This window comes from Giraffa tippelskirchi, chromosome 13 (assembly GCF_054371585.1).
Source record: "Giraffa tippelskirchi isolate mGirTip1 chromosome 13, T2T-mGirTip1v1.2.pri, whole genome shotgun sequence".
Classification (NCBI taxonomy): Eukaryota; Metazoa; Chordata; class Mammalia; order Artiodactyla; family Giraffidae; genus Giraffa; species Giraffa tippelskirchi.
In genome coordinates this window covers 9,835,873-9,859,358 of record NC_137287.1, presented here as the reverse complement: position 1 = coordinate 9,859,358, position 23,486 = coordinate 9,835,873, and the positions used below count along the sequence as shown (strand labels likewise).

Genomic DNA, 23,486 nt, shown 5'->3' with positions numbered 1-23,486 from the left:
GATTGAACCAGCATCTCTTGCACCTCCTGTATTAGTAGGTGGATTCCTTACCACTAACACCACCATGTGATCTTATCCAATACTGCCATTTTACAGAAGAGAACACTGAGGCACCAGAATCAGGAAGTACATGCGCGCAGTCAAGGCATGAGAACACAGTTCACAATTGCATTTCCCCCAGGAGCAGCAGCTGCTATTCTCCAAAAAAAAAAAAACACAAAAAGCTGATCTTTACATACAGAGCAAGAGCTACTCCAAATTGCCTCTGCTAGAAGAGAAATACATTCATGGTGCCTGGGGGATAAAGAGAGACTGATTACTTACTCACCATCCTCAGAAGTCAGGAGCATCTGAAACTGTGCTTTTCTGGGAGACCAGGCTCCTTCAGCTGCTTCTTTTCACAGTTCATGCCTCCATCCACTCCCATCAGGCTGACAGCCTCCTTCTGACATTGCCTCAACCATTCCACTTGGCAAAAGGCATCAAATCCAGGAATAAACTGACCTGATGGGTTAAAATAAAAACAAGACTAATGGAACGAAAGCCAAAGAAGGCTGAATGCCAAAGAATTGATGTTTCTGAACTGTGGTGCTAGAGAAGACTCTTGAGAGTCCCTTGGACTGCAAGGAGATCAAACCATCAATCCTAGAGGAAATCAACCCTGAATATTCATTAGAAGGACTGATGCTGAAGCTGAAGCTCCCATACTTTGGCCACCAGATGCAAAGAGCCAACTCATTGGAAAAGAGCCCGGTACTGGGAAAGATTGAGGGCAGGCAGAGAAGGGGGAGACAAAGGATGAGATGGTTGGATGGGATCACCGACTCAATGGACATGAATTTGAGTGAACTCTGGAAGATAGTGAATGACAGGGAAGCCTGGCGTGCTGCTGTTCATGGGGTCACAAAGAGTTTGACGTGACTGAGCGACTAAACAATAACAACAATTTTAGAATAATTCAATAATGCAAAATATCCTTCTTAATAACAAGAGGCTGTAGCATATGACAATGACAATAATGGCCAAAGTAACTATCATCATGGAGTCAAACAACATATAAACACCAACAGAGACAAGAAGCGCTTGATGCCAGAGTTTGCCTGACTTGCCAATTTCAAATCCCTTCAACTTCTCATTAAGTGTGAGTTTTAGTTGATCTATCTTTCATCTCAGACAGTAACCTTTAATGGAGTTAATTAATGGAACATTTTTAAAGTCCCCCTGTAATTTTTTTTGATTACAGTGATAAAATACACCTTAGTAACCTTTCGTGCTTTTGTAATTACTGGTTTGTGAAATTCCAATTATTTCCTCTTTATGAACGATCACCTTTAAAGAAAGTTTCCCCAGTCATTGTTATGTGGCTTTCAGTTTGATAACAGAAATTATAAACAACCACAGCCCACGATTACAGGCCATAAAATCCATGTCACGTAATGTTGCGTGTAATTACATCCTGCCTCCAAATCGCTCATCTCTCCATTGTCAGCCTGCACTGTGATTATCTGTTTATGTGTCTGGTGCCTCTACTGGATTCTGAAATGTTCAAGAGCAGGAACCCAGAATATGTAATTCATCTCTGAGTCCCTTGTGCCAAGCAGGGGGTCTGCCCACCAGCTTCTTGTTTCACGAGTTGATGGGTAGTTGGAGAAGCGTGAGGGACACCATTTGGAATGCTTCACTTCTTTTGCTCACCCAAAAACCACGGCTTCCTTCAAGCATTTTTTTTTTTCAAACATAATACTGGCTTGTTTGATTTCTTTTCCTTTCAACCCCATCTGAAGGAAATGACCCTCAAGGTTAAAAAAAACCCTCATCTCTGAATAGCACGACCAATGGTGGGTTTTACTTTCTTCTTCTTCATATCATTTTTATTTTCCAAATTCTCTCTAATGAATACATAGTTCTTTTCAATCTGAGCATATTTAATATGAGACTGCACTCTAGGTGGGAGGGGCATTCACATATTCAGTGAAAAGTGAAAAATGTTAGTCACTAGGTTGTGTCCAACTTTTTGCAACTCCTTGGACTGTAGCCCGCCAGGCTCCTCTGTCCATGGGATTCTCTAGGCAAGAATACTGGAGTGGGTAGCCATTCCCTTCTCCAGGGCATCTTCCCAATCCAGGGATCAGACCCAGGTCTCCTGCATTGAGAGCAGATTCTTTATCATCTGAGCCACCAGGGAAGTAGTATTAACTGTGTGGACCACATTCAGCTAGTCATGTTGGGGTTCTGGCCCTACTTCTCATCTACAAAATTAAAGTGGTGGATTCCAGGATATCTAACGTACCCCTCACGTCCCCATTCTTAGGATGTAAATAGCTAATTTTCCATAAGAAGTCATCCAAATCATTGGCAGTGAAAAGTGAAAGTGAAGTCACTCAGTCATGTCCGACTCTTAGCAACCCAATGGACTATACAGTCCACAGAATTCTCCAGGCCAGAATACTGGAGTGGGTAGCCATTTCCTTCTCCAGAAGATCTTCCCAACCCAGGGATAAAACCCGGGTCTACCACATTGTAGACAGACGCTTTTTACCATCTGAGCCACCAGGGAAGTCCTAAATCATTGGCAAGACATGGATAAAGTTATCTGAGAATGTCGAGGATAGTGAGATTGCTTTTAGCCGGTGGATCAGAACAAGGTGGAGAAAGTGATACTGGAGCTGGGTTTGGAAGGATGAGTAGGATGCCAACCTACTTGGAAGAGAGAAGAAGAGATGTACAGTGGAAGCTGCCTGAGCAGAGGCTGGGGAGGACAGAACAAGAAGGTGTAAGAAAGAAGTGAACTGGCTGCAAGTAGGGAAGCCATGGGTGGAAGATGAACAAGGCAGTCCTAGGTTGATCCACGTAATTGACAAGGAGAAACCCTCAAACTAGCAAAGATTAAAAGGCTAAATCTTTGCCTAAAATAAAGCCATAGCACGTCTGAAATGATCAGATGGCACAAGTCACAGGTGAATCCTCTTAGCCAACAACATTGGGACCAATGGCCCAGCATCACCACAAAGTTAGTTAAAGCATGGAATCACAAAAAAATGATACAAGCACACCTGCAATATTCCATTTTAACTTAAAAAAATGAATTCGCCCCAAATTTCACAGTGCTTTGCCTGCACTCAATTTGACAGCAGTTTATAAGCAATTTGCCTTTATTAAGTCTTTCCCAAGCATTCAACTTAATTTCCATGGAAATGACAACTCTATTACCTTCCTACTTATATTCCATCAATACTGCAATATTTACCTAATTCTGTAATTGCTATAACAAATAATTTTTGCATTGAACAGGTTTGGGACAAGGATAATTGACTCTTGGGAAGCATGCGGTTTCCATGATTGGAACAGCTGGGAGCCTCAGAAGGACGAGGGCATTGGTCAGCGAGTTTTACAGAGGAAAGGAAGACCACTGGTTAGCACCACAAGGTGGGTTAAGTGGAGGTCAGTTAGAAGCGTGGCGTGCTGGTAAAGGTTTGATAGCTGGCTCTGGATGGGGGGCTAATCTGTGGTGTTTGCAGATGTCTGTGGTGTTAATACTCTCAGTCTGACATCTCTGAATGCAGAGATGTGTACAATCAGCTGTCCTGCCCAATCAAAGCCAGCTCCAGGACACACTGGTTAAGAGCACACCTTTGGGGCTTCCCTGGTGGCTCAGTGGTAAAGAATCCGCCTGCCAATGTAGGAGACACAGGTTCGATCGCTGATCCGGGAAGGTCCCACATGCCGCGGAGCAACCAAGCGCGTGCGCCACAACTAGTGAGCCTGTGCTCTAGAGCCTGGGAGCTGCAGCTACTGAGCCATCGCACCCTAGAGCCCATGCTCTGCGACAAGAGAAGCCACCGCAATGCAAAGCCCGTGCACTGCAACTAGGGGGTAGCTCCCGTTCACCACAACTAGGAAAAATCCTGTGCAGCAATGAAGATCCAGCACAGTCAAAAATGAATAAATAAATTTATATATTTTACAAAATTGCACTTTTGGCCATGCCAATGATAGATCACTCCAAATGGACCAGGAGGCTCTCAAGCACCTCAAGGTGAATGCCTTCCAAATAAGTTCCGTTTTTTTAAGAGCAAGGATATATTTTCATAAAATAACCTTCCAGCAGTGCACGAGGTTTCCCTTCTGCCCCATCTATGCCTTTTCTCTTCTCCATCACCACAATGATACTTCCTCTCCAGGTTGAAAAGCCTCCAAGTCACCTGCATCACTCCTATGACCCCAAATTCAGAAGAGAGGTCCAGGATGTGGGAGAAAGGGAATCCTGGGATGGACCAGAACAGGGACAGGCTGGACCACATCCTGATGCCCAAGGGGGCTTTGGGAAAGAGGAGCTGGAAAGGGAGGCAGTGGAATCTGCTATGGACCAAAACGTCTGTGTCCCTCCAAAATGCATGGATTGAAACCTAATCCCCAAGGTGATGGTATTAGGAGGTGGCACCCTCATGAATGAGATTAGTGCCTTTATTAAAAAAGAATCACAGGGGACTCCACTGGTGGTCCAGTGGTTAAGAATCTGGTTAAGTCCCCTTGCCAACACAGGGGACACAGGTTCGATCCCTGGTCCGGGAAGATCCCACATGCCGTAGGGCAACTAAACCAGTGAGTCACAGCTACTGAAGCCCACACACATAGAGCCCATGCTTCACAACAAGAGAAACCACTGCAATGAGAAGACATTGTAATTGCCTCCATTCACTGCAGCTAGAGAAAGCCTGTGCACAGCAACGAAGACAGCCAATAAATGAATAAATACTAAAAAATCCTCTTAATAAAAAAAGGACTCAGAGAGCTCCCTCTGACACAGCCAGAAGACAGCCATCTGTGTATGAATCAGGAAACAGATTCTCAACAGACATCAAATCTTCCAGCACCTCGATCTAGAACTTCCCAGCCTCAAGAACCATTAGAAACGCATGTGTGTTATAATATTTAAACCACACAGCATATGACATTTTTGTTACATCAACCTAAACAGATTAAGATAGAGTCTGACACCTAAGAAGCCAGAGATGGTGGGGTCTCTGCCACATAAGCCGGGAGCTGGGGGCTCGGGACCCTGATGCATTCACATCCAGTGTAGGCAGTCCCTCAGAAGCAGCTGCCATTTATTCTCTGGGATCTACCAAAGAATCTACTCTGGACCGGAAGTCAGCGGTCAGGGACTGAGTCCTACAGTTCAAGCAACTTCAACTGTGCACCTGCCATGAGCCAGGTATTCAACACAGAGGACCTGGTCCCAGCCCTGCAGGCCTCAGCCTTTGCAAGCGGTGAGCAGTTGGGTGGAAATTCCTCAACATCTCGCACGCTATACACCACCTACTACTCCATCAAAGAAGTCAGGTCTCAAATCAAGTGAAACCCAAAACCCACATTTTCCTGAGGAGGAAATCAATGTGTTTACAAATATTCTGCAGTAGCTGTCATTTACAAAGCCAAGGACTCCAAAAGTACGACATTTTCGGCGGTTCTCTGTGACGCAAGTGAACAAAGCAGCAATTCCACTAGTAATCAGGGATTGTTACAAATCTGGGGAGCCTAAATGGTGTTATTATTACAGTGATTACTGAAAAATGCAAGAGTTAAAAGGGGACTGTCACAGTCAAGGAGGTAGGGACCGCTGAGGGTGAGAAGACTCTTCGAAATGAAGGCCCTGTGATGCTCCCTGGCACCCATTCTCCACCTGCCATCTGTGTGCACACCCGGTTGATCCCCAGTGAGGACTGACTGGTCTCAAAGATGTTTCTCAGCCATTTCTACAAATTCTGGTTTTCAGAGGGTCATCTCATGTACCCTTCTGCAGAAAGCTAGCTTGACCCAACTTGAGCATTTAACCAGAATCTCTCCAGGGGTGTCTCAGCCTCGGTCTTTCCTAGGAGATCTGGCTCTGGCTGGTGGTCAGTCTGGCAGGTCTCCTGCCACACACTTGGGAGGTGGACAGTGTGCTACTGCAGATTCTGGCCTGAAGAAATCATCACGGCCATGACCATAGACATAAGCTTATGTCCCTAGACATAAGCCCCCAAACTAGTTCGCTGTTCCTTCTCGGAGCCCCTTTGGACCCAGATACGGGCTATTGGAGCCCCCTTCACACCCTGCACCTCTTTCCTCTGGTCCCAGATTGGCTGTCTTCATACTCTTTCCATTTCCCTAAATAAGTCCCCTAAAATTGGTCCTTCTGTCCTTCCTACACAGATCTTCCTTCTGCACAAAGCACAGGTCCAGCATCTCCAGCTACTGTGGGGGAATAGAAAGGCGAAGGGCTGAGAGGCACAGGGAAGTATGATCTGGGAGGAAAATGCAGTTATTACTCCCAAAGTATGAAACACACACTTTGAGCTGTCACCTGGATTGGGAGTAGTTGATGAGGATATGTTCAAATTGCCACAGCTGGTACATAATCCACTTCTGAAGAAGGGGCCCTGGGCTGCCCTCCCTCACCCTCTGTCCTAAACAATATTGAAGAGGTTTGGAGAGAGCATTGGGTTGAGGTTGAAAACTCAGTGATGGCTCCCCCAGGCATCTCCTCCTCGGCTCCCAAGCAAGAACTCCAGGAAGCGAGCGGGATCCAACCACTGGTCCCCTTGGCTTCCAAGATGCTCCAGAGATATGGACATGCATGTCTGACTCTTTGCGACCCCGTGGACTGTAGCCCACCAGGCTCCTCTCTCCATGGGGATTCTCCAAGTAAGAAGACGGGAGTGGGTTGTCATGCTCTCCTCGCTGTCTCTCTCATTCTCTCTCCTGCCCCATCTAAGTCTGTTTGAGCTGCCTGTACCACCCATATTTCTAGGGGCATTCTGTTTAGGACACTTGGGATGTTCTCTAAGAAGATACTCTCTGGGGCTTCCCTGGTGGCCCAGTGGCTAAGACTCTGTATTCCCAGTGCAGGGGGCACAGGTTTGATCCCTGGTCAGGGAACTAGATCCCACATGCTGCAACTCAACGATCTTGCATGCTGCACCTAAGACCCAGCACAGACAATTAAAAAAAAAAAAAAAAAAGCTCTATGAATTTCCTAGTCCACACCCAACTCTGGTGTGAATCTCTTCTTTGGGAGAGAAAAGCTACATTAGAATTTATGCTGAGGAATACTGGGAATGGGACAGTCTCAGGCTTTCCCTTTAGGGCCACCAAGAGCCTGTGGTCTGGACGTCAAGTATCTGCATTAAGCAATGGAGAAAAGACAGAGGAGTCATTTCACAGGCTCAGGTCCAGAGGCTCCCACACCTGCTGGACCCTGAAGTCTGTGAGGCAGGAAGCATGTTTATTCTATTCCCAGATGTGTCAAGCATGTAACAGGTGCTCCATGTGAAATGAGTCAGGGTAAAGGGACTGAGGTTGGTTCAGAGCAGGGTTAAGCGTGACTATGTCCCCCAAGTAGGTGGCCAGCCCTCCCCTCCACAGTGTCCAAAGGGATGTCACAATCCATGGCTCTCATTCTCGTATAGGGAATAGGCCCCAGGTAATTGAGGGAAACGGGTCTTATATTGGGTTGGCCAAAAGTTCGTTCAGAGCTCCCCAGGTGGCTCAGTGGTAGAGAATCTGCCTGCCAATGTAAGAGATGCAGGAGATGCAAGTTTGACCTCTGGGTTGGGAAGATCCCCTGGAGAAGGGCATGGAAACACACTCCAGTATTCTTGCCAGGATAATCCCATGGACAGAGGAGCCTGGGGGCTAGAGCCCCTGGGGTCACAAAAGAGTCAGATACGACTTAGCAACTAAACAACAGCAAAAAGTTCATTAGAATATTCCATAAGAGGTTATGAAAGGGAAAGCCTGAATGAACCTTTTGGCCAACACATAGGTTCAAATGCAGTGAAAGCACCCTTAGTTCCTTTCAGTGGGCCCTAAAAGGGTGGGAGATTTTTAAAAGATATCTTTATATCCATTTCCTTGCCCTGGCTGGGACCAACTTAAAGTCAAAGTCAGGTTCCCATGACCTGCCTGATGGGAGGCAGGCAAGGCTGATCACAGGAGTTTGCTGAAGTCTAATTTGCATGTGATCCCAACACAAGAAAGTTTTCACCCAATGTACTGATGAGGGTGAAAGTAGCATCGTCACTGTCAGGCAGGCTCAAACTCTGTTTTTGGTGCCTCCTGACCTCCCTCTATGTCCTGGCTTGGCTTCTTTCTAGCATTTGGTCTCATTTTTTAGCTCAATGGGCTTCTTCCATGCTGTGGGGAAGATGACTCCTGGCTGCCAGAGTCACACCCTTCCAACCGCATGATCCCAAAGGCCAAAGGCCATCCTTTCAACTATATTCAACAGAAAAAGGCTTCAAAGGAGCCCTGACTGAGCCAACTAGACCACGGCCAGAAGGAAGGAACCCTCCAAACAGCCAGATCTGGTATCCATGTAACTGTAAGGGTTAATTCTGAATCCATACTGGATCACTTCTGTGACTTTAACTCTTACTTTGCCGCTTCTGTTATTATGTGTATGTGCCCGCATGCATTCAAGTCATGTCCAACTCTGTGTGACCCTATGGACTGTAGTCCACCAGACTCCTCTGTTCACGGAATTCTCCAGGCAAGAATACTGGACTGGGTAGCCATTCCCATCTCCAGTGGATCTTTCTGACCCAGGGATCGAACTCGTGTCTCTTGTGTCTCCTGCATTGGCAAGCGGGTTCTTTACCAGCTGAACCCCTGGATAGGCATACATAATGGTCTGCTTCAAGGATCCTGGCCCAGGCCCCCTCTGCCTGAACCTTGGGCTAAAGTGCCTTTGTTTGGCTCAGAGAGAAATAACCTGACCCCGCCCACTTGTGAAGGGCTGGAAGGAAGTGAAACTGACACATCCCCCTGCCTGAGGCTTGCCATTCTAGGAGATATTTGCAAGAACTGAAAGATCTTCTTATTTTGTTTCCTCACCTCCCTCCATCTCTGATCCATAAAAGAACCTGGCATCCAGGCCTCAACAAGATGATTATTTTGAGGCGCCAGCCTGCCACCTTCTCTGTCTGCTGGCTCCCCAATTAAAGTCTCTTCCTTGGCTCAACACCTCCTCTCTCGGATTGATTGGCCTATTGGGTGGTGAGCGGAGTGAGCTTGGACACAGTAACATCCACGCCTCAGCAGAGGATGGAATCGCTGCTCTGCAATTGACAACCCCTCCAGAGCCATTTAGCGCTTCCCTGGTAGCTCAGTGGGTAAAAGAATCCACCAGCAATGCAAGAGACAGGGGTTTGACCCCTGGGTCACAAAGATCCCCCGGAGAAGGAAATGGCAACCCACTCCAGTATTCTTGCCTGAAAAATCCCATGGACGGAAGGACCTAGAGGGCTACAGTCCCACGGGGTTGCAAAAGTCGGACATGACTTAGCAACTAAACCACCACCAGAGCCATTTAGAACTGGGGGTAGGGAGCATGAGATGAAGTTTCTGGAAGGACAGAGGATGGCCAGAAGCTCTAAACAACAAATACCCTTGACAGTGAACCCTAACTGCTCTTCTGGATTAAGCCCACCTCCCCCACCTCCATTTTATATATGAATCATCTCTTGTCTCCTGCAGATTCCATCTCTTCTGTTTCAATCATGGGCCTGTTAATTAGGCCTGTTCCTTACCGTGCTTCGGTGCCTTTGGTTTTGTGACACGGGGCTGCAGGGAAAAGCAGCTAAAGAGGACTAATTAAGACTCGGAGTGCTTTCAATAAGGTACATGGAAATGAACAAATTAACTGACGATGCCAAAAAGGCGATATTGCCCCAGTGGGGATTCCGCATATGGAGATAACATTAAGGAGCGCAATAGTCATTGAGAGCAAACTATGAATTATGAGTGATATTCAGTCCCATTCCCTCCGAGGTGTCAGATGTAATAGCAGGAAAATGTCATTAGATGTTAGGAGACAAAACAAACTGAGGTTAAGAAAGCCCTGGTGGGGGAAGCAGAATGAAGGAAACAGTGAGATGCCGGTTAGGGAGGTTTTGCTTGCAGTTAGGTGACAAGCCCCAGCCAAAAATGAAACGATCTCTTGTTGCTGACTAGTCTTTGCAAATATGTGACATTCTGCTTTGGTGAAAGAATACTCCTTTCCCCTCTGTTTGCTTGGATCATATTGAGGAAGTGAAAAGTGAAAGTTGCTCAGTCGTGTCCGACTCTTTGCGACCCAATGGACTATACAGTTCACAGAATTCTCCAGGCCAGAATACTGGAGTGGGTAACCTTTCCCTTCTCCAGAGGATCTTCCCAACCCAGGGATCAAACCCAGGTCTCCCGCATTGCAGGTGGATTCTTTACCAGCTGAGCCACAGGGGAAACCCATATTGAGAAAGGGAACCCTACATATTCATGGAACCCTATGTATTCATTCACCCTACATATTGGCATCCCCTTGGGGGTATATTTAAGACAGTGGCCAGGACCAATGTCATCTGGGAATTTCTTCTAAATATAAATTCTCAAGACCCACTCCAAACCTGCCCTGGGGTGGGGGCCCAGCAATGCCTATTTTAACCAGGCTTTTAGCCCAGGGGGATTTTGACTCAAGACTCAAGTTTAAGAACCACTGGTCTTGGAATTAGGAGCCTGGAGTCTGGTCTGACCTGTGCAAATTACAAGTTGATTTGACCACTTACCCGTTTGATGCTTCCAATGGCAAATATAATTGTCCCTGCCCTGTTGCCTTCACCAAGTTTTCATAAGAATCCAATGGGAAAATTGATAACATGGAAAGTAGTGGAGAATGACACAAATGTGATGTTATTCTGATTACTTCGGATACAGTAGTTGTTGTTTAGTTGCTAAGTCATGTCCAGCTCTTTGCAACCCCATGGACTGTAGCCCCATCAGGTTCCTCTGTCCATGGGATTTTCCGGGCAAGAATACTGGAGTGGGTTACCATTTCCTTCTCCAGGGGTTTCTCCCGACCCAGGGATCGAACCTACATCTCCTGAAGCTCCTGAACTGGCAGGCAGATTCTTTACCACTGAGCCATCTGGGAAGCCCCTTATATATACAGCACCATGTGTAAAATAGCTAGCTAGCGGGAAGCTCCTATATAGCACAGGAAGCTCAGCTCCATGCTCTGTGACAACCTGGAGGGGTAGGGTGGGGTTGGGGTGGGAGGAGGCAAAAGAGAGAGGGGATACATATACACAGATAGCTGATTCACTTTGTTGTACAGTAGAAACTAACACAACGTTGTAACGCAATTATACTCTAATAAAAAAGAAAACAAACAAACTCTAGTACTGACAGCTTTAATTTGAACTCAGGCTTTGAAGATCTGATAGAACAATCTGGATGAGTATCCCAAAGGCCAGGGTCTACGACATTTTCTGCTTTATTCTTCTCTAGGTTCAGCTCTGATGGGGAAAGGCTCAAAGCAAACACTTAAGGGGGAATGCAAACACTTAAGGGGCAAAGATGATGATTTCACATGTTCCAGGATGGTACCTCTGAGATACAAGGAGATCATATCTAGCCCAAAAGCTAACAGAGGGCCCTGCTGGGGACATTCACAAACCTATGGCTTCTTCACTGGCCACTTCCTTCATACTCACATGCTCTGGTTATTAATGAACATGGCTCTCATATCAGAGTGGGAAAAACCTGGGCCACATGGAGAGCCTATGTAACAAGAGACTTTATTTGCATAAAAAATCTTTTTTAAAGTCTTTATGGAATTTGTTATAATATTGCTTCTGTTTTACATTTTGGTGTTTTGGCCACAAGGCATGTAGGATCTTAGCTCCTCGACCAGGAGCACATCCCCTGCGTTGGAAGGCAAAGTCTTAACCCCTGGAGCTCCAGCGAAGTCCCTGCACCACCAAATCCTGGTTGCCCCACATCATTTCAGCATCAGTGTGGGATATAAATTAATAGGCAGATAAAAATTTTAAGTAATATAAGTTCAGTTCAGCTCAGTCGCTCAGTCGTGTCTGACTCTTTGTGATCCCATGGACTGCAGCTCGCCAGGCTTCCCAGTCCATCACCAGCTCCTGGAGGTTGCTCAAACTCAAGTCCATTGAGTCTGTGCTGCCATCCAACCACCTCATCCTCTGCCATTCCTTCTCCTCCTGCCCTCAATCTTTCTCAGCATCAGGGTCTTTTCTAATGAGTCAGCTCTTTGCTTCCGGTGGCCAAAGTATTGGAGCTTCAGTTTCAGCATTAGTCCTTCCAATGAATATTCAGGGCTGATTTCCTTTAGGATTGACTGGTTTGATCTCCTTGCTGTCCAAGGGACTCTCAAGAGTCTTCTCCAGCAACACAGCTCAAAAGCATCAATTCTTTGGTGCTCAGCTTTCTTTATGGTCCAACTCTCACATCCATACATGACCACTGGAAAAACCATAGCTTTGACTAGATGGACCTTTGTCAGCAAAGTAATGTTTCTGCTTTTTACTATGCTGTCTAGGTTGGTCATAGCTTTTCCTCCAAGGAGCAAGCATCTTTTAATTTCTGTAGTTACCATCTGCAGTGATTTTGGAGCCCAAGAAAATAAAGTCTCACTGTTTCCATTGTTTCCCTATCTATTTGCCATGAAGTGATAGGACCGGATGTCATGATCTTAGTTTTTTGAATGTTGAGTTTCAAGTCAGCCTATATACTCTCCTCTTTCACTTTCATCAAAAGACTCTCTAGTTCCTCTTCACTTTCTGTCCTAAGGGTGGTGTCATCTGCATATCTGAGGTTATTAATATCTCTCCCAGCAATCTTGTTTAAGATAAAATTTAAAGTAAATATTAATAAGTAGATAAAAATTTTAAATTCCCTTCCCCTCTAAGACCTGACCAGCTCTAATCATCTCCATACCCCACCTCCTTCTCAATCTCTATTCATCTTAGGTTTTCAATGTTCTTATCCTACTGGGGGGCAGAGAGCTGACAGCAACCCTGGAACCAAGTCAAAGGCAGGCGAGGAGGAGGGTTGATGCTTCCAAGTCCGAGGACTGTGCTTGAGGTTTCCTATCAGTTGACACAGACCTGTGTGGGATCACCAGCATGGGAAAAAGATGACCCCTGGGGCCACCTTGGCTGAGGAGAGAGATTTGTTTGACCACCCTGCCCAGGAAAGCTGTGTGATTGTCAAGTGACTTACCAGATCTGAATGTGCATAAGAGAATTTCTGGATGACTCTGTTTGAAGGAGGTGATCCATCTTTTTTTTTTTTTTTTTTTTGGATTAATTGCCAGACTCTGCACTGGCAGAATCATACACACACGTACCCAGCAATGTGGTAACAAAAACTTAGCCCATCCATCAGAGCTGTGCGTGTTCTTGGAGGGCTAATTGACCGTGCATAAATTTCCTATTGAGAATTATCGCAAAAAAATCGAGACAAGAAGAAGATAGTTTTTGCAATGAATAATTAAACCAAAGGATGCTTCTTCAGGGAAGGTGGGTGGCAGAATGGGAGAAGAGCTAATAGATATGTTTCCAGTCTTTGTAAGGGATAAATGCAGAAATACAGATTCAGAAGTGCTTCCAGACTAGCATTCAGGGCCTCCCAAATATTGTCCTTTTATGAGTTTCTCCCCCATGGCTCCCAACTTGATCCAAACAAACAGGCTGTGTTCTGCTTCTGGAACGTGCTTTTATCCTGTGCCTTGGATTTCTCTTTTTTCACTACTTCTTTTTACTGAAACACAGCCAGCCTTTCAAAGCTTGAGTCTTTCTTCAGCCATTTCATATTTCCCCTCCAATCTCATTTTGTTTATATGCCTCTCATGAGCTTGAATTGCATCTTTCATTGTAGCTATATTGGACATCCCCTTCCACATCTGACTATAGACCACTAGAAGACAGGAACAGTAAACAGCATTTTATTCTGTATTTTCATGTCCATGAGGACCCCCAGGAATGACGTTTTTAATTTCTCTGAATGCCAGTGACATTTTATTAGGATTCCATTAAATTCAACTGTGCTAATATAAACTGAGCTGATGACTCTTTTAAGTCACTGACTCATTCTTTCATTTACTCAAAAAAGTATTCATCAGATGCTGATTCTCCTCCTGACTTTGTGCTCAGCACTGGCAAGTGTATAAGGTATGCGTATTAGTCTCCTAGGGCTGCCAAAACGAGGTACCATAAACTGAGTGACTTAAACAACAGAAATTCATTAATTCGCAGAGTAGAGGCTGAAAGTCCAAACTCAGGACATCAGCAGGGTTGGTCCCTTCTGAGACCAGTTAGGGAAGGATATGCTCCAGGCCTCTCTCCTTGGCTTGTTGACAGTAATCTTCTTCCTGTGCTTTCATATCATCTTCCTTCTGTATGCTTCTGTGTCCAAATCTCCTCTTCTAATAAGGACTCCAGTTATGTTGGAGTAGAGACCACCCTAATGACCCCATGTTAATCTAATTACTTTTTAAAATACTCTACTGCCAAATATGATTACATTCAGAGGTACTGGGGGTTAGCATTTCAACATATGAATCCTTGAGGAAGCACAAGTCATGCCATAAGAATATGGTCATTGCCTTCACAGAATGCATAGGAAAAGGAGAGAGATAAGTAAATAGGCAATTACAGTACAAGGTGACAAATGCATAGTCATAGAGGAGATACAGGAGAGTGTGGTTGGGTGGACCTTTAATCCATACTTGGCGGTGGGATGGAGAAAGCTACCCAGAGGAAGTGATGTCTAAGCTGAGACCACAGTTTTCTGAAGAAGTTATAGAAAGTGCACCTTCCACTGCTGAGGTGGACAGCCTGGAAGTTCTCCCAGGTTCACAGGGAGGTGGCGTCTGCCTTCTTCACCCTTCACAGGAGTAAGAAACACCAGAGGAAGCCGGTACTTGCGAATTCCATCAGTGAGCTGGTCCACACTCGAGAAAAGAAATCTCAGGTATTCGTCGGCTTTTGTTAGGAGGCTGTAGTAACGAGACGCTCCTCAGGGGCTCAGGGGCTTTCAACAGCACGGGTTTCCTTCTTGCCTGTCCTCCTTGTCCTTTGTGGGTTAGCTGCTCCTCTGACCCTCACTTTATTCATCTCAGGCTCCAGGGGGATAATGTAGACCCTCGCTTGACACAGTGATTTTATTGCAGAAGTAGAACAGGGATGGAAGCTTGCAGTGTTCATTAAAGGCTCTGCTGGAGACAGACACACCCCTTTTATTCATATTCCACTGCCCTTAACAGGTAACATGGCCAGCCCTGCTGTCAGTGGTGTGGGACATGGTCTCTCATTTGGGGGTGCGGATTACCATGGAGTGTAACCCCACGAGGTAGACCTGTTAAAGAGGGGCAGCAGATATTTTGACAAAATCTTACAACCTACTATACTTAGCCACGTGCCAACCAGTCCCACACGTTCCCCAGTTCCATCTTTCACTCAAGATAGGACACAGAAAGAAAGCAAACCTTACCACTTAACAACTGACATCCATCAAAACACTTTCCCTGAACAGGAATTTAATGTCATGGCCTTTGGGTCTGAGAGTCAGTGTCTGAGAGAAGAAGAAATATTGCTCTCAAAGACACCGTCAATTAGCTATTCAGCGTCCCTGAGAAAATGATCTATTGGCCTGAAAAATTCCCATTATAGTTTATAGCAAATGGCCGGGATAAAAGTTGGTGCTTCCTAGAAGCCTGATTTGCTTCTTTCTATCAGATGATAAGGCTGACACATTACTTAAGATTTCCATCTGGCCTCAGCTGACAAAAAGTGTAGAGCAAAATTCAGAGCCTCGTATTCCTAGCTGAATTACATCCTCTCATTTTTTATATGTCTTCTCATGAATTCATTGTTTCAAATAATATTTTTAAAGTCTTCCTTAGTTGGAAAAGTCAGTGTATTTAATACAAAAATTTAGGAGTACAATAGAAAGTTATCCATAATACCACCTTTCCCCACAAAACACCATTTCAGATAGAATTTTGTTATATTCCTTCCAACACTGTACTACATTTGTTTACATATAAACAGATGATGTATATTTTATTTATTACTTATATTTATAAACACAATATATGTTTAAGAGAATAAAATCATCCCCATTTCTCTTTTCTCACTTCTGATAGCATTTGTGTATATTCCTTCCAATATTATATTTATATTTATTTACATATAAATATATGATGTATATTTTTATTATTTATATTTATATTTTCAATATATATTTAAGAGAATAAAATCTCCTACATTTCTCTTTTCCCCCAAGTTCTCCAAAAGAGACAGGGGACCAGAATGGCCCTTAGATCCGAATTTAATTGAGTCTTTTCCAAACAGTAATTTTAAAGCTTTTGCTGGCTATTTTTGTGGCTAAGGAAGGAGCCATTCAGTGGTATGGTGAATCTTCTTTTTATGTGCTTTTGAATTATTCAGTCTTGAAATAATGTTTTATAATATTAATAAAGCCTCACTTTATGTACCATCTTATAAATAATATCAGCCACAAAATGGAAAAAAATTTTCATCAAGAATTGTCTAAGTTCAAAGCTGATGGGGCAGGATGGGCTGTGTGTGTGTGCAGGCTGTTGGTTGGAGAGCAAGGATGCCAGTTGGAACACAGCAACACTCCCAGCTTTCAGAGCTAGGTACCCCACAGCCTCCCTGTGTATCCATGATAGCCTCTCCTGGGAGCTCATTGGCTCTCAGACTATTATTTCAATATTTACTGGTGGTGTAATTTAAAATGCCTTTTTATGTCCTGTAACAATGTCACTCAAGCGTTCATACATCAGGATACAAGTACCAGGGCTAAAATACACATTCTCGAATCAATAGCTCATGGAGAAAGTGAAGGTGATAAAACGGCATGGCACGCCTCGCTGTTGATTTAAGAGACACTCAACAAAAATGCAGGCACATGGGTACCACAAGGCAGCAACAGTGATGCTCACAGCAACCTCACTGTAACAGCCTAACACTGGACACAGCCCAAATGCCTATCAGCAGCTGAGTGAGCAGGTAACTGCAGGATGGTGCTCTCCAGCCGTGCTGAGCTGCGTGGCCACACAGGCAGACAGACCGAAGCTACAGGCAGGAGCATAAATGGACCACCTAGCATCCCAGGGAGCAAAAGAAGCTAGACCCACAGATAAACATACCCTCTGTGACTTCAGTCATGTAACATTCAAGAAAGGAGACAAGGGACCTCCCTGGTGATCCAGTGGCTAAGACTCCGTGCTCCCAATTCAGGAGGCCGGGGTTCGATCCCTGGACGAGGAACTAGATCCCACACACTGCAGTGAAGTTCAAAGATCCTGCCTGCTACAGCTGAGACACGGCCAGATACATAGATACATACATAAAATATTTTCCAGAAAAGAAAGACAGGAGACCAGATCCAACTAGAGCGTTGGGGAATGCACGTTTAGGTAGTGAAATTGTGAAGAAAAGCAAGAAAGTGATTCCTAATAAAAGTCAGGGTGGTGGCTTCCTTTAGGGAGGAGTGAGGTAGTGACTGGGAAGGTAGGAGAGACCCAAAGGGCCTTCTGGAGACTTGGGTCAGGCATTGGGTATACAAGTGTCTGTCTTGTGAAAAACCACTAAATCGTGCATCTTTCTTTGTGCACTGTGTTGTGGGTGTGTTGTATTACACAGGTTATAGAAACTAGTGTGACCGGGTTTATTCCAAATTGTGAGTCTGTTTGTTCTCTATAAATATCCTCCCCTCCCTTCCCTTGCTTTTACCTCGAAGAGCATCCTCTGAAGCCAGTCATAAAAGGAGAACATAGATTCGAAGGGCCAAAGGAAGAAGATGGGTTATAAATTCAGTTTCTCCCCTTTCAGAGACTAGAGAAAACTGGACCTGGAGTAGGGTAGGGGAAGAAGTATCTGAGAATAGAAGGAAGATGGCAGAAAGCAATGGAAGGTGGGACTTTCCTTAGCAGAAGTCCAAGATACAGAATAGAGGGTCAAGACTGTCACTGATGAGTGGACCTCACTACACACATGACTCAAGCTCAACCACCCCACAGAAGACACCCTCCCGGAAACAGTCCAAGACTCTTGGAGGCAGACCCAGCAATGTCTCCTAACAGAAGGGAAGGCGCTTAGAATCCCTATGTGGAGAGATGGGAGCAAAGCAAAAGATGCTTGGCCACTAACCAAGGACAACCCAAATGGAAGCAGTGGAAATATCGTCATCAGCTGGAGCCATGGGGAACCCCCTTTTCCCCTGGGGAAATTAGCACTATGTCACTACTTCGTGGTTTTATTTTTTTTTCCTACTTTATAGTCTTCATGGGCACAATCTGAAACTTTTGACCCAGCTTATTTTTAACATCATTTCTTTCCAGAATGAATGATGACATTTGATTCAGCTTTCGAAAAATATTTATAATGGTGATTCAAACTTCGTTCTTGTGTTTGGAAGACTTCAAGGCTGTCATTGTATTTTTTTAATATTTATGTATTTATTTTCGGCTGTGCCAGGTCTCAGTTAGTGGTACTAACTGTGGTACATCGGACCCTTTGTGCTGCTTGGGCTCTTTCTTGCCGGGTGGGGGCTTCTCTCTAGTTGTGGCACATAGGCTCAGCAGTTGTGGCCTGCAGGATTAGTTGCCCCATGGCATGTGGGATCTTAGTTTCCCAAGCAGGGATCGAGCCTGCATCCCCTGCATTGAAAATTGGATTCTCAACCACTGGACCACCAGGGAAGTTTCTGGCTGTCATTTTCTCTGTGCCCAACTCAGTGATCTGTAGACCCTTTATCGCGACACATGCTTTGGGTGGTTGGGTGAGCTTTCTGAGCACAGAGAGGTGGGTGGCAGCGTCCCTGAGCTGTTGCCTATCTGAGGATGCCTCCCTTGGGACTTCACACAGAGCATCATCGTGTACCATGACTCCTTTCTCCCTTAGAACTCTGGCTTCATTTGTCCACGTTGTCTCCTATTTAATGCTGCAGGAAGGAAGCCTGACCTTGACTCTTTTTTATCATTTGCTTGCTCTCCGGAGCCTGCGTCGGTGATCATATTTTGTCCTTGGAGTTCAGGAATTTTGCCAGGCTATTTTCTAGGTGTTGATCTGTTTTTATTCTTTTCACCTGGGGCCTGCTAGGTACTTCTGATCTCCAGATGTAGGTCTTTCTCAGAACTGTTTCATTCTGCTATTGCTTTGAATGCCACTTCTATTCCTTATGCTCTGATCTCATTTTCACTGACATGGGTTTTCAAAACACTGAGGCTCTGTCTGTTCCCTAGAGCTGTCTTCGCCTCTCCAAGTTCTCATTTCTGGTCACTTTGCCCTTTTCTAAACAGTCAGCTCAAGTTTACATCCATTCCGGGGCCTGTAAATGGAGGGTTTATTCAAATAGGTCAGTATTTGACCTATTTCCTCCCCTCCGGTTCTTGCAGATTGACTTCTCCTCTGTATATTTTTTTGCCCAAGGTAAATTCCACCCACCTGGCACTGAAAGAGGAGAGGTGTTACTTTTGGCCCCAAGTACAGACTGTTTCAAGAGCAAGGCATGAATCAGCCACAGTCAGGCTGACAGTCAGAGGCTCCAGGAATTGCCCAGGTCCTAGCTCTCTTGAATATTCATTGTACATCCGGCATCTGACCTCCAAAAGCACAGCCAGGAAAAAATAAATCAGAAGCTGGCTTTCTGCTGGAGAAATATCATTCAGATGCCCCATTTCTGATGCTGACAATTACAACCAGCTTCTTTATGGGGACCACGATCACGAAGGTCCTAACCCCTTACTCGTTGCCCATCCAAGTAAGTGATACAATCTCTCCTCCAATTATCTGCAGGCAAGAAATGAGTGGGAAAGTCAGCTCTGGTTGGATTTCAGATTGACCTTCTAATCATGGGAATTAGAGTCAGGGCTTCACTGATGGCTCAGCAGGTAAAGAACCCGCCTGCAATGCAGGAGACAAAGGAGATTCGGGTTTGATCTCTGGGTCGGGAAGATTCCCTGGAGAATGAAATGGCAACCCACTCCACTATTCTTGCCTGCAGAATTCCATGGACAGAGGAGCCTGGTGGGCTATAGTCCATGGAGCCGAAAAGAGTCGGACACAACTGAACACACAGCACATTGAATATGGAGTTGAAATTATGTCTATCATCCCAAGAACAGGAGAGAGTTAGGGAAAAATACATTCTTAATTTTTATCATATTCAGAGACACCCCACCATTGTCTGTTTAAGGCTTTTATTCTCAAAGTTTCCCTGGTTACCTAGTTTCAGTCACGGTGTAGCTATCTCACCCACTGCACTCAGCCTAGCAAATGTCAGCCTTTATATGTGGCACTGGTTGTAAGCTTCTGGAATTTAAATGATTTTTAACTGTCCTCTATCTATAAAGACATCTTATATCCCCTTTGGGGAAGGATATGGTGTAAATTGGCTTTTCCTCGGGGCTCAGATGGTAAAGAATCTGCTTACAGTATGGGAGACCTGGGTTTGATGCCTGGGTCGGGAAGATCCCCTGAGAAGGGAATGGCAACCCACTCCAGTATTCTTGCCTGGAGAATTCCATGGACTGAGGAGCCTGGTGGGCTATAGTCCATGGAGTCACAAAGAGTTGGACACGACTGAGCAAATAACACTTCACTTCATGATGTAAATTATAAAGATTTCTGCAACCCGAAAGGCCTTGATTTCATAAGCTTGTCGATACAAATGTCCTCAAACTTAAATCTTAGTACTTACATCTCTGATAAGTTGAGCTCTCACCTCCTCATGTGGAAAATCTAGTCTCTTAATGAACTTATCCAGGTGATTTAGCCTCTACTCTCCTAAAAGGCAGAGCCAGAGGCAAGGGCTTAGGTCCAGGGGTTTAATTTTGAAAAGTAATCCCAAGGAACAAGAGTAAAACATGGACACAGTGAACTTAGGGGGAGCAAAGCTAATCCATGGCTGTGTGATTAAGCAGATTAACCATCGAACCTCAAGAAAATGGAGCTCTGACCTCCAGAGCACAGCCAGGTAGGACACACCTCAGAATAGATTTTCCTAGGATAGGAAAGGGTTGTATGTAAGGACCAGCTCTTATCCCCCAATGGTTAAGGATTGGTTGCCCCAGGGGTGTTTGTTCCCTCATGCTTCCAGGATATTCCAGGTGCACGTGTCAGGATGGCCGCCTGGCTCCTGCAGGCATCCCAAGTGAGGGAAGCATCAGGGAAGATGGCAAGAGATGCCTGGTACAGTGGAGGAGAGATGCTGCCACGTTACACCTGCGGGCAGCTGGTTACCACAGCAACAGTCAAGCCAAACTGCTGGCTAAGAGGATGCAAGTTGAACACAAGATGCATCCCCTGCAGTGGGCATTTGCAAAGACTGGGTCTTCCGTGTGTCTTTTCAGTGTTTACTATTGCAACCATCAGGGAAAAGACCCTGATGCTAGGAAAGGTTGAAGGCAAAACAAGAAGGCAAAAGTCAGAGATGCTCTCTACCCATCTAGCATCACTGACCCAGTGGATGTGAATTTGAGCAAATTCTGAGAGATACTGAAGGACAGGGGAGCCTGGCACACCGCAGGCCATGGGGTCACAAAGAGTTGGACGTGACTTGGCAACCAAACAATTGCAACCAGGAGAATCAGTGCTACACAGGCACTGGTTACGGATGAGGACTCTGTATAGGGAAAGAGATGGAGATGATAGAGACAGACACAGTAAGTCCACGACACACAAATGAGTTCCACTCCAAGAGCGTGTTCGTAAGTCCAATTTGTTCGTAAGTCCAACAAAGTTAGCCTAGGTACCCAACTAACACAATCAGCTATATAGTATCGTACTATAATAGGTTCATAATGCTTTTCACACAAGTAATACGTACATAAAAACAAACACAAAAAAACAAAGAAAACACTTTTAATCTTACAGTATAATACCTTGAAGAGTACAGTAGTACAGTACAATGGCTGGCAAACATAGAAACGTTCACATATTTGAAAGTTTGAAACTTGAAGGTTCGTAAGGGGACTTACCATAGAAAGGTATCATAGTTTAAAAAAGTTGAGATGAATGGGTGAGTTTGCTAAGTAAATAAAAACTTAACATAAATATAAAAGTACTCTGAGAACTTTTACACATATTAATCTTTTTAATTCTTACTGAAAACACAGGAGGTAAAGTGTTATCTTCATTCGATAGATTAGGAAGGTGAGTTTCAGAGAGGTAATACACCTAGAATTATGCTATCAGTGAATAGCCAAGCCAAGATTTAGATTCAGGAACATTTGATGCAAAAACAAGGGCACTATATATCATCCAGGATGCTCAGATCTATCAACTCAATTATCTTAACCAACAAACTGGTTTGAACATTTTTTTTTTTCTTGGTTGGTTGGTTTTATTTTAACTTTTGTGAAAGCTTCAGGCTTTCTTTCCAATTAGCTGCTGATTAACGCGGTGGTGCCAATATGAACATGCAAATATAAACATGGCAGGGATGGCTTGTGGTATTGTGTGTGCTGAGCTGATACAAGCTAGCCCCATCCTTGCCAAAACAAATAGAAATTTTGCATGCAATATCATGACAAAATACATAATGCAGAAGTGGGTTCAAAACTAAAGAGGTAAAAGCTTCAACTGCCAAAAACCTTGAGAAAAATTAAAAATAGAATGGAAAATCAAGCTGACCCTACAAGGAACCACTGGTTTCTTGCCCAGAGTATAAGGCACAGTGGCTTGGGTTCTAATTCCTACATGGGGACTGAGAATAGGTGTTCAGGACTGAGAAAAGCGGTGAGTTAAAACTGAACTGTGCATTTAAAGTCTAAAGATTCAAAAAACTGCCTCTTCCTTTAAGAGAAAATGGATGAATTCCACCTACCTTCTGAGGGAGGCTAAAGAAAGTTTGCATGCATGCTAAGCCACTTTAGTTGTTGTTCAACTCTTTGCGACCCCATGGACTGTAGCCCACCAGGCTCTTCTGTCCATGGTATTCTCCAGGCAAGAATACTGGAGTAGGTTGCCATTGCGCTCCTTCAGGGAATCTTTCTGACCCAGGGATCAAACCTGTGTCTCTTATGTCTCCTGCATTGGCAAGCAGTGGCAAGCGCCACCTGGGAAGCTCTTGAATGAAAAGGAAACAGCAATTTCAGAAGAGCGCACAGCTCTGATGAGAGACAGAGGAAATGAGGTCAGAAGGGCTCAAAGAAGGCTTGAACTGTACCTCTAATGTTAGCTCTTGAAAGATATTTCAAATATGCAATAAAGTTGGTTAACACTAATCTATGTAATTACAGCAATGGCTCCATGGGAGTTTCTAATCTTTATTCCCAGTACTTTCCTGTAGGTCTGAGATTGTTTTCTGATAAAACAAATAAGCATAATGGAAACTGTGGGTAAGGAGTGATTATAGAGATTCATGAACAGAGATCTTAGCAGAGGCCAGAGATAGGGGTCTTGATCTGAGAGTTAGCTATATTGATTGCTGTTTCACAATGAATTGTCCACATCCTACTGGTAATCCATAGGATTCTTCCAAGGAACTCTGAACAGATGCAAAAATTATAAGTCCCTACCGTGGGCTTCCCAGGTAGTGATAGTGGTAAAGAATCTGCCTGCCAATGCAAGAGATGCAAGAGACTGTGAGTTTGATCCCTGACTCAGGAAGATCTCTTGGAAGAG

General features: G+C 44.7%; 1 long non-coding RNA gene across 1 annotated transcript in view; it reads right to left on the bottom strand.

Annotated features, from left to right (window-relative positions):
- Nucleotides 1-23,486, bottom strand: part of LOC145532589 (uncharacterized) — a 571,872-nt gene that overhangs the window by 265,797 nt on the left and 282,589 nt on the right. The window contains exon 6 of the long non-coding RNA XR_014073407.1: nucleotides 329-504. This is a non-coding gene — a long non-coding RNA (uncharacterized LOC145532589). The remainder of the gene's footprint in view (nucleotides 1-328; nucleotides 505-23,486) is intronic.